This window comes from Heliangelus exortis, chromosome 3 (assembly GCF_036169615.1).
Source record: "Heliangelus exortis chromosome 3, bHelExo1.hap1, whole genome shotgun sequence".
In the NCBI taxonomy this organism is placed as follows: Eukaryota; Metazoa; Chordata; class Aves; order Apodiformes; family Trochilidae; genus Heliangelus; species Heliangelus exortis.
Window position 1 is genome coordinate 4,342,474 of NC_092424.1, and position 12,191 is coordinate 4,354,664.

Sequence of the window (12,191 nt, forward strand, 5' to 3'; positions counted from 1 at the left end):
AGTTTCTTCATAGGCAAGAGCTATCTTAGAAGCAATAAAATCAGACAATATTTTGTCTATAATATGTCTATATGTCTATAATATGTCTATAATATAAGACAATATTTTAAAGATGCAAATGACAGATATTGGGCAAGTCAAAAGGACCAGTGCAATGCTGTGCAGTGATCTCTTACACTCTGGACAAGACAAACTTAGGGTTAGGGTTAGAGGAATATATATATAAAAATATATATATACATACACACACAGTCACACTCTACTAGCTATGAACTTTCTTAGAAACTAAATAGTTAAACACTTTAAAAAATGATTCCTCAAATGAGTGCATTGTTACCTAATCCATGTGATCCAAACTCCCATCAGGTTAATCCTTTCTCATTGCCTGGATTTGCAAGTGAGCTGAAGGAAGTTCTGACCTTCCAATCTGTCAGTTTTGTTGCTCCTTTGTTTCTAGAACAATTAAACATCCTGTAACACACATGCACTTCTCATCTGTGGTTTTCTTCTTTCAGCAAAGCCCTGTGTTAGACTGGTGCTGAAGCAACAGAATTGGTTGCAGTTCACAGGTTCTTTTTTTTCCCCCTTTGCATTTTAGAGCTGTAATGAGGTGGCTTCTTGGGCTGACCTTGCCTGTCTTTATTTTTATGACAATAAATTGCATAACACTGGGTGTTTGCTATGTGGATTCTTCCTTTAATTTGCTGTCATTCTGTAGGCCTAGGGAGAAATTGATTCTTCTGTAAAATAAAACTCTATCAAGCACATATTAGGGAAACATAAATTGAAATCTGAGATCTTCCCTTTTTCTCATGGTAATTGATACCACTTTCTCCTTTACCAAATGGAAACCCACTTTGGGTTGATAACACCAGCTTGAGTTTGATACCAACCCTTTAAATGAATAAAAGCCTTCTGATACCCTCTGGAAACCAGTAAACAGATTTTATCTCCAAGATGTCATCCCCTTTTAGGGACCAGTTGTTATTTTGTGAGATACTTTCAATTTTGGGATAAGAATAAAGCAGAAACAGTTGGAATAGGATTTTGTTACCTTAAGTTTTACCTCTGGGGATAATTGTGTGAGTTTTGTGAAAGGTATGATTTGCACTGGGGGGTCAGAGCTGGCTTAGTGCTTGGTTTCAGGTTTTGTGGTGTTTAAGGCTGGAAAATCCACGATGCTGCTGAGATGATACCTGTGGGTTAAATGAACCTGAGGGCTTGGTCCCATTCCTGGGGAATTTGACTTTTCCCTCTTCAGCTGTCAGCCAGGAGGTGAAATCCTTTCCCCATCAAACTACTGATTGGGGGCATCATTGCCCTGCACCTTTTTTTTACTCTCTGTCTGCTCAGAATTCATTAGGGAGCCCTTTAGGCCAAATTAGCCATGAAAAAAAAGTAGCAAAACCCATCAGGGCTGGGCTGGCTGCTCCGTGTCCTGGTGGGCAGTAGGGATGTACCCAAATCCTCCTTGGGAATGGTTGTGCTGCACTGTGGATCAACTCGTTAGAAAATAGGAGGCCATCCATAAACTAAAGTTACAGAAAGTAACTTAATTTTTCTTAGTAATTTTTCTTAGTAATTTTTCTTAGTAATTTTTCTTAGTAATTTTTCTTAGTAATTTTTCTTAGTAATTTTTCTTAGTAATTTTTCTTAGTAATTTTTCTTAGTAATTTTTCTTAGTAATTTTTCTTAGTAATTTTTCTTAATTTTCTCCTTTTCTCCTTTGTTTTCTCCTTTTCTCCTTTGTTTTCTCCTTTTCTCTTTTTCTCCTTTCCCCCTTGTTTTCTCCTTTTCCCCTTTGTTTTCTCCTTTCTCCGTTTTTTCTCCTTTCTCCGTTTTTTCTCCTTTCTCCGTTTTTTCTCCGTTTTTTCTCCGTTTTTTTTCTCCGTTTTTTTTCTCCGTTTTTTTCTCTGTTTTTCTCTGTTTTTCTCTGTTTTTCTCTGTTTTTCTCTGTTTTTCTCTGTTTTTCTCTGTTTTTCTCTGTTTTTCTCTGTTTTTCTCTGTTTTTCTCTGTTTTTCTCTGTTTTTCTCTGTTTTTCTCTGTTTTTCTCTGTTTTTCTCTGTTTTTCTCTGTTTTTCTCTGTTTTTCTCTGTTTTTCTCTGTTTTTCTCTGTTTTTCTCTGTTTGTTTTTCTCTGTTTGTTTTTCTCTGTTTGTTTTTCTCTGTTTGTTTTTCTCCCCTTTCTCCCCTTTCTCCCCTTTCTCCCCTTTCTCCCCTTTCTCCCCTTTCTCCCCTTTCTCCCCTTTCTCCCCTTTCTCCCCTTTCTCCCCTTTCTCCCCTTTCTCCCCTTTCTCCCCTTTCTCCCCTTTCTCCCCTTTCTCCCCTTTCTCCCCTTTCTCCCCTTTCTCCCCTTTCTCCCCTTTCTCCCCTTTCTCCCCTTTCTCCCCTTTCTCCCCTTTCTCCCCTTTCTCCCCTTTCTCCCCTTTCTCCCCTTTCTCCCCTTTCTCCCCTTTCTCCCCTTTCTCCCCTTTCTCCCCTTTCTCCCCTTTCTCCCCTTTCTCCCCTTTCTCCCCTTTCTCCCCTTTCTCCCCTTTCTCCCCTTTCTCCCCTTTCTCCCCTTTCTCCCCTTTCTCCCCTTTCTCCCCTTTCTCCCCTTTCTCCCCTTTCTCCCCTTTCTCCCCTTTCTCCCCTTTCTCCCCTTTCTCCCCTTTCTCCCCTTTCTCCCCTTTCTCCCCTTTCTCCCCTTTCTCCCCTTCTCCCCTTTTTTTTTTTTTCTGTCATCTGCCACTTTAACTCTTACCCTCTACACCTGTGAACTTCCTGATAACCAATTCAGAAGTATTGCTTTTTCTTTTTTTTCTGGAGACAACATCACTTTGTCTAGAAGACATGAAACAAAAAAATTGCAATGTAAAAATCCATGGATATGTTTGTCTTTCCCTCATGTATAAATTGGTCACTTACTTTTTTTACTTCATTAATAGTTGTTGATTTCTCCCAGTGATGCAGATATAAGGAAGCAGACGTCAGGGGAAGAGACTTAATCACATAATAATCAGAGCTGGAATTGTAAAGAGGACAGATCATTAGCATGGTAATGACATTTCTCACTCTGTGCCAGCTGCCAGAGCAGAAAAGATATTGCAGACGTGGTGCAAAAATCAGGCCTGACTTTCTGTGCTGAGAGCTGGCAGTGCTCTTTGGAAAGGGGATTTGACAACAATCCTTCTGTATTTTTAGAGATGCTCAAAAATGTTTTTCCCAGTGGGTAATAGAAGCATCAACAAGTAATGCTATTAATTAGCATTTTAGGATGAATGGTACTAATTTGTCCTCTGTGCAGCAACCTCATTCTGAGGGCATCACAAAACTTGTGTAACAGTGATCAGCAGCATCCTGGCTTGGATCAGGAATAATGTTACAAGGGGTGTTCCCCAGGGCTGGTCTGGGGGCACTCTTGTTTAATATCTTAATCAATGATCTGGATGAAGGGAGTGAAAGCCCCCACAGCAAGTTTGCAGATGGCACCAGGGTAGGAAGGGCCACAAATGTTCTGCAGAGGGATCTGGACAGGTTGCCAAGGGAGTTGTATGGGGCTGGGTCCTGCACTTGGGCCAGCACAGCCCCATGCAAAGCCCCAGGGGAAGAGGGGCTGGAAAGCTGCCCAGCAGAAAAGGACCTGGGGGTGTTGGTCAGTAGCTGGCTGGATATGAGCCAGCAGTGATTCCAGGTGGCCAAGAAGGCCAACAGCATCCTGGCTTGGATCAGGAATAGTGTGGCCAGCAGGAGAAGGGATGTGACCACGTCCCTGTGCTCAGAACTGGTGAGGCTGCACCTCGAGTGCTGTTTTGGAGCTCTCACTGCAAGGAGGACATTGAGGTGCTGGGGTGAGTCCAGAGAAGGGCAACCAAGTGGATGAAGGGTCTGGAGCCCAAGTCCTATGAGGAGTGGCTGAGGGAGCTGGGATTGTTCAGTCTGGAGAAGAGGAGGATGAGGAGAGACCTTACTGCTCTCCAGAACTACCTGAAAGGAGGTTCTACCAAGGTGGGGTTTGGTCTCTTCTCCCAAGAAACAAGTTGATAGCATGAGAGGAAATGGCCTCAGGGGAGGTTTACATTGGACAGGAGGAAAAAATTCTTTACTGCAAGAGTCAGGCTTGACTTTCTGTGCTTAGAGCTGGCAGTGCTCTTTGGAAAGGGGATTTGACAACAATCCTTCTGTATTTTTAGAGATGCTCAAAAATGTTTTTCCCAGTGGGTAATAGAAGTATCAACAAGTAATGCTATTAATTAGCATTTTAGGATGAATGGTACTAATTTGTCCTCTGTGCAGCAACCTCCTTCTGAGGGCATCAGAAAACTTGTATAAAAGTGATCAGCTGTTACTGCTGTTTTAGATAGGGAATTCAGGGACACAGGTGATGTATTTTTACCTGAAATGGTGGTGAAACTTTTCTGTTTGATGCTCTAGCACCAAGCATGATTGAATTAATCACTTGCAATGAACAGAGCACAAAATAAATCTTTATTATCATTGTAGCTTCTTTTAGACTGCAGCAATCTGGGTGTAGCCTAAGACATGATGATTCTGGGGAAATCACTGAAGGTTTTGTACTTCAGTGTTGAGCAGACCTGCCTTAGAAACTCAGAATGTTCTGTCCTGGCCAGGAAGAGAATTGGCAGCCCAAAACAACCAAACCTGTGTTAAAGACAAGAGAAACTTCATTACAGAAACCTCTCTCCAAACTCCTGGATTGCATTTATAATCCTGGCTTGGCTTGGTTGGCATCTGTGACCCAGGGCTGGAAATGAAACCTCCCTTTTCTCCTGGCTTCCTCATTCCCAGTATTGATGAGCAGGTTTTCCTGCCTCCTTTGCTGATTGCCTTTTTCTGCCACTTTTGGGAAAACATCTCCTGGTAAATAATAGATAAGAAAAAACTAGGGGGGACTGTATTTTGTGATCTAATTGTTTGGTTGTGCTTGCCAAGTCATCCTAAGTAGAGTTTTTTTGCTGAATTTATATAAAATAAAGGCTATCGTGCAGATCAAAATAAATTTTTAACCCCTTTTAAAAAATTATTCTCTGGAGGCTGATATTTGAGTCTCTACTGCTCAGCTTTCATTGATATAATTGAGTTTTATTGTCTTAGATTGTGTTTGTGTAAGTGCTAAAGTTCTTCCCAGCCTGCTTGTAGGGTAAAGCTTTGTGGAATTGAACAGATGTATTCATTAAATAATTAATTAGGTCTAGGAGAGGAATTTCTTAGGAAGTTGGAATTTTTTTTCACGCTCAGGTTTCCTTCTCTTGTTCAATGCATGTACTCCGCATGCTTGCACAAAATATCTCAGCTCTTCATGGAAAATAAATGTATCCAAGTCCATTTTAAAATTTTGTTTTATTTAAAATATATTTGGACTTAGCTACTTAAGAATAAAGTGCATTCAGAATGGACTTTGAAGAATTCTTTAGTCTTTTGACAGCCATTGTTCAAAAAGTTGCATATTTAGCTGTTATGGAGGATGCAATTAATATAGTCTGAAACTTAATATCACGTGGAGCTCCATGTACATTTAGATAGGATGTGATTTACCAAACTATTAATGACCACTGACTGCAAAGCATTTTTATTCTCTTTCAAAGACACCTTTTTATTCTGACAGATCCAGCACTAAAAGTCACATAATATACATGCAATGTGGTTCCCCTTGGGGAAAAAAAAATATTTCTTTTTGGCTTAAATATTTGTTTTCAATAATAGCTGTTTACCCTAAAACTTCTCTATTTCTTTTTGTAACTGATTTTGTTGTGTTTTTTGAAAATATCTGAAGATGACTAAAAACTTCATACTGCTTTTAATTATTGCAAAAAAAAAACCCCAATTCAATATTTGCCTAGGACATGACAAGAATGCTTCCACCATTTGTTTCACTGATTTTTGGGTGGTGTGCTTAATTTTTTTCCACAGTGCTGGTTCTCCTGCACCAAATAATTTTTCTGTGTTGTTTCCAGAGTTCCTTCTGTGTCTGAGACATTGTCTGATTCCAAACTGAAAAGCTGAACCTTCTGATGGCTTCTGTTTAAATAAATTGTTCCAGGAAAGCCAGATAGTGTGTGTGACAGATGGGCTGCCACGAGGAAGAACCCTTTCTGAATTTCATTGTGTGTCCACTTCTCATACGGAATCACAGAATAATTTGGGTTGGAAGGGACCCTCAAAGGTCACCCAGTTCCACCCCCTGCAGTCAGCAGGGACACCCTCACCCAGATCAGGTTGCTCAGAGCCTCACCTTGAATATCTCCAGGGATGAGACCTCAACCACCTCCCTGGGCAATCTCTTCCATTTTTCCACTACTCACATGGTAAAGAATTCTTTTTTCCTAATATCCAATCTAAATCTGCTCTTCTCTAATTTAAAACCCTCATCCCATCACTCCAGCCCCTTGCACACAGTCCCTCTCCAGCCTTCCTGTAGCCCCTTCAGGTACTGGGAAGTCACTCTTAGGTCTCCCTTCTCTTCTCCAGGCTGAACACCCCCAGCTCCCTCAGCTTTTCTTCCTAGGAAATCATTTTTCTGGCCCTCCATGTGCATGGTCTCTGTTCTGCTTCCCATACCTACATGGGATTCTTGTTGTCATTCAGGGGAGTGGTGAAATGGAAGAGCTTATGGCTTTTGCCTGTGGCCATCTCTGATTCAGCAGGGATCTTGTCAGATTTAGGCATCAGTCACTCTGTTCAGCTTTCAGAGAAAGGATAAAGCCCACAGTGGTGATGCAGGAGTGGGGCTGGCCTGGCAGCTGGGCTCAGTACCTTTATTCTCAGCTGACATTCAGCTGATGCTCCAAATTTTCACCTTGCAGCTTTCTGTCAGGCAGCATCTAAAAGGCAGGTCAAGATAAGAAAAGGAAAAAAAAAAAAACAAAACCTAAAAAACCCCCAAGATGCCCAACCTTCCAGAGCTCTTTTTGTGTTATGAGTATTTGCCCTCTACTCATCCCTATTTACTCTGCTGTTTCATAGGAGAAACTTGTATTTCTGCCTTTGCTTGGACTTGGACTGTGGTGCAGATTGTCTGCTTGTCTGCATTATATTGACTGTGAGCATGATCTTCATTTTCTTGGGTCACTTTTAGAGCACTTGGATTCTTTCAAGTTAAATCTCCCAATGTGCAGCTTTAGGTCTTCTAATTCTACAGTGGCAGGCACTACATTTCAAACTGGTGTCAAGCTTTAATAATCCAATTCAGACTGATGGTTTTCATGTTTCCACTAAATCTATATATAATAAGAAAAACCATTTCTTAGCAACATCTGTCTTAAATAATAATTAACTGTAACTAGTTGAGGGTTTTTTGTGTTATGGAATTGGCTTTTTTGATAACTGTTATCAGTAGAATTCAGTAGCATATAAAGAGTAAGTTCTTAGCATTTCCTATAACTGAAACATGTAATATGTTTTTATTTTACACATCAATTTTTGTCAGGATTGAAAAGATTGGAAACCAGCCTGGTTTAGTATAATTAAATTTACCATATGTCTTGAGTCACTTGTAATTGTGTTTCTTACAATGATGATTATAAAGGTCATCTCAGCTGCTGTTGTTCATTTGGGTGTGTAGAACACTTTATGGCTTTTGCTTGAAGAAGTTTAATTTATATAAATGCAATGGAAATATTGAATTTAATCTGGCCATTCTGTATAATTAGATGCAAGTATCTGTAATATGGGAAATGCAAAATCTGTGTTCAAGCAACTTGAACTGACACTGCAGCTTGGTTCAAAACCCCCTGATATCTACAGGGGTCTTTTGATCAGGCCATTTCTCTGCTGATGCTCAAAGGTAAGCTTCTCTTCTCTCTCTTTCTTCTGAGATCTGATGGCATGAACTTTGCTGCAGTGTTTTATGTACCTGTGTAATACTCTTTCTTTGTAGACAGCAGTGTGACCTAATTACAGAATAATAACTCCTGGAGTGAGTGGTTTGGCAGTCGTCGAGGTGGTTCTGTATGAAGTGCAAGAAATGGAGCTTGATCTGAAGTTTGCTGCCTCTCTTTGGGGAAAATGTTGATCTCATTTTTTAACTAGGATAAGCAGGAAAGACAGGAAGGTTTCCTCAGTTGTAGTGCAGCAGGAATACAGAGTGGCTCAGCTGGAATGCTGGAAGTGCAATGTGATGGTGAAAAGTGTTACTGAAGAGCCTCCTGCTGTGAGGAGAGATGAGGAAGCCCCAACCTGTCATGTAACACAGGTATTTTAGTGTGCTGATGTACAGGCAAATGGACAAACAGGCAGGGAGTTACTCTTTGATAGATAAAAACCCTGACTGGATGGCTGAGCTGAGAGAGTTCTGGTATAAATGGCATTCAGTCCAAGTGCTGGCTTGTTACAAGGGGTGTTCCCCAGGGCTGGTCTGGGGGCACTCTTGTTTAATATCTTAATCAATGATCTGGATGAAGGGAGTGAAAGCCCCCACAGCAAGTTTGCAGATGGCACCAGGGTAGGAAGGGCCACAAATGTTCTGCAGAGGGATCTGGACAGGTTGCCAAGGGAGTTGTATGGGGCTGGGTCCTGCACTTGGGCCAGCACAGCCCCATGCAAAGCCCCAGGGGAAGAGGGGCTGGAAAGCTGCCCAGCAGAAAAGGACCTGGGGGTGTTGGTCAGTAGCTGGCTGGATATGAGCCAGCAGTGATTCCAGGTGGCCAAGAAGGCCAACAGCATCCTGGCTTGGATCAGGAACAGTGTGGCCAGCAGGAGAAGGGATGTGACCACGTCCCTGTGCTCAGAACTGGTGAGGCTGCACCTCAAGTGCTGTTTTGGAGCTCTCACTGCAAGGAGGACATTGAGGTGCTGGGGTGAGTCCAGAGAAGGGCAACCAAGTGGATGAAGGGTCTGGAGCCCAAGTCTTATGAGGAGTGGCTGAGGGAGCTGGGATTGTTCAGTCTGGAGAAGAGGAGGATGAGGAGAGACCTCACTGCTCTCCAGAACTACCTGAAAGGAGGTTCTCCCAAGGTGGGGTTTGGTCTCTTCTCCCAAGAAACAAGTTGATAGCATGAGAGGAAATGGCCTCAGGGGAGGTTTACTTTGGATAGGAGGAAAAATTTCTTTACTGCAAGAGTGGTCAGGTGCTGGAACAGGCTGCCCAGGGACGTGGTGGAGTCCTCATTCCTGGAGGTGTGTAGATAATGTGTAGACTGGCACTTCAGGACATGGCTTAATGGACTTGGGGGTGTTGATTGTTGGACTTGATGATCTTAAAGGTCTTTTCCAACCTTAATGAGTCTGTGATTCTGAGTTCTGATGGTATGCTAGGCAACTTTTTCCTTTACATCTGAAATACTGTTGCCAGCTGCATACACAGTGCATTAAACTTCTGTAAAATCAAATTATTCCTGGTTTAGCATCTCTGCTTTAGGTTCCTGCATTACTCCATATTTTAGTCCAGCTGCTTCAGCTGACTGAGTTGCAACTGGATAAATATGAAACAACAAATGAGTGAATATGAAGTAAATTTGGAAGTGTATGCTGTGAATTTTAATCGTTCTTCATTAGATTCTAATTCTGCAGCTGCATCTTCTGAGATACTGGGTTCAGATTGAACTTCCAATACTTTTTTTTTTTTTTTAAATTACTATATCTGGTTTCCAAAGGAATGAGATGCTAAGGTGCCAGAAGGCTAGAATTAAAAAAGAAAGAAAAAATGAAATGTTGTCTTCTCATCAGACAGATGGAACACATTCCAACATGCAGTTCTAAGTCCTTTAGCACAACGTTAGCTTCCTAAGGTTTGCTACTTCTTGGGGAGTTTGAGCAGATAGTGCATACTGTTATGCTACTGTACTTTGCTTTATTTCATTCTGAAGGCCTTTTTTCCTTCATGGTGTAGAGCTGCCATTTCTAGATCCTGCATTAAAGAGAATTCTTTTTGGCAGCAAGATAAAGTTGTGCCTCTCTAGAGCTGCTGGGAGACAGGCAGAAAGGTGGAACCTGCCTTAGGGTGCTGAGATGCTCAGAAAAGGACCAAAACCTGCTGACATATGTAGTTACACTTAACAAGTAGGATTTAATTGCTTTTCAAAGAAAGATAAATACTCCTTTCCTTGCCTTGCAGGTGAGGGAACAGACACTCAGGTAATTGCTTTTGTGGTTCTGTTAGTTTTGCCATTTGTCAGAGTTACTGCCTGAATGTGTTTGCTCAGGACCTGTTGGGTGGGGTTAAAGCATGGATTTAGCAACTTGATTCTGAAACATTTACAGGCTGGAAGTGTGAAAACACTGTTTGACCTCTTAACCTGAAATGTTATTGTACGGGTCAGTAAAGTTTGCCAGGCAGTCACAGGTTTCTTTATTTTAATTTATATTAATTTCAGTTTTGATTCTCAGTGTCACACAGCAGGGCTTTTATTTATTATCTTGTTTCTTTGGGTACTGCTGAAGTTCTGTTAACATGGTGTGATGTTTTCAAAGGACTCTTTAGGATGCTTTGCCTCATTTACTTCCATTCGGGGGTGAGTATAGGGATGGATGGGGGATTTAAGGAATAGTGTCAGTTTGTTTTCAAGTAGCACTTCAGTGAAAACAGGCAGTTATCCTCTCCAAAGATTCAGGCTTTCTGCAGATTAAAGATAAAAATAGCACAGCATTTTACATGATTTAGATTTTATTTAGTTTTTTCAGCTGTAAACAAGAAAAGGATGGGTTTGGGTCATCTGTGATCACTGATAGAAAATCAGTATCCTAGAACAGGGTTACACTGCAGCAAAACCAGAGAGTGAAGATTTTTTTAGGCTTTTATTTACAGGTTTGTTTGGGTTTTTTTTTCAGATACCTGTATATTGTTTGAAAATCATCACTTCCACTCAGAAGTTTTAATTTTTTGGCAGTATTTTGGGGTTACATTGTACAAGTCTAATTCTATGCTTGCATAAATGCAAGAATTGCACCTCCTTACATTGGTGGTAACTTCACCTCTGACTGAATGAAAAATCAGATGATTTTGAGACCTTACTCTTTGATATTGACTGGCAATATTCAGATAGAGTTTCTAGGAGTACAAACTTCTAAGCAAAAGAGATCCCTGGGATACCATTCCATTTGGAATACACCATGTCCCTCATGAAATAAAGAGCTGTGGGGTTTTTTCCCAGTTTTTGTTCCTGTTGATTGCCAGATGCAGAGTAATTTGATTTTCCTGCCTCATTCTTATTGTTACTGGCTCAAGGTTTTCTTTGAGGTATTTGCAAACAGAGTAGTAGAGATAACAGCCAAGTGAAGGTTTTCTGTAATTAGGAGGTTGTGAAATAGGGTCGTTATCATCCCCAATTAACTTTCCACTTCATAATTATATATTTAAAATTACTCTAGTTTGCTGTTTAGTTTGTTACTTGAGTCACCACTGGGTTCCAAGCATGCTGCAGACTTTATACCCATATTTGCAGATAAGCAAATCTGAAGTAGTGGAAAATACTTACTAAAAAATGGAGGAGATATAATATCTGATGATAAAACCTGAAAAAACCCACTGAGATTGTAATCTTTTCTGCTGAAGCTGGTTTTATCCCCAGAATTATTTTGATGCTGCATGTATTATTCTAGAGAAGGCTTTACAATAGAAAACCTCTTGCAATTCACACCTTTTACCAAGATACAAAAGTAGAAAAACAGAAAACTTAAATGGAAGAGAGAGAGGGATTATATGTTGTGGCTAATATTCCCCAGAGAAAATGTGTCTACAATTCCTGTTTGTTTGTTTTGCCCTCTAAGCTTTTTGTCTTTTTCTGAATTTTTATTAAATACTGATTACTGAGAAGCAATGGAAATCTTCCTCTTTTTAGAGCAGTGTTAAGTACTTTGTATCTCCTCTTCAATAATAGAAAGTTTTCATCAAAAATTTTTCTTCCTTTCATAGTTGGAGACACAAACTAGAGTAAAATGCATAAACCCAAGGAACTGCTAATACCTGGGGTCAGGAGCTGGGACTTTGCATCTTTCAATTTGATTTCTCTTCTCACTGGATCAGGAGCAGGGAGAGTTTTCTCATCTTTCAGCTGATTTCTGCCATCTTTTCCTTGTATGAGGAGTGGAGGTACCACCAGCACCAGGAGCTTTTGAGGTGTGGGCTCTGCAGACTCAATACTTAAGCACAGGAGATATTAGTAGTAGCAAGCTGTAGTGTAAAAAATGAGATTTTGTCACCTACAACTCCCCAGAGTCTGTGCAGCAGGTGGTAGTGGTTGGTATGGGTTCTGGTG

General features: G+C 40.8%; 1 protein-coding gene across 6 annotated transcripts in view; it reads left to right on the forward strand.

Moving 5' to 3' along the window:
- Nucleotides 1-12,191, forward strand: part of DISC1 (DISC1 scaffold protein) — a 187,634-nt gene that overhangs the window by 95,598 nt on the left and 79,845 nt on the right. The gene's annotated exons all lie outside the window — the stretch shown is intronic.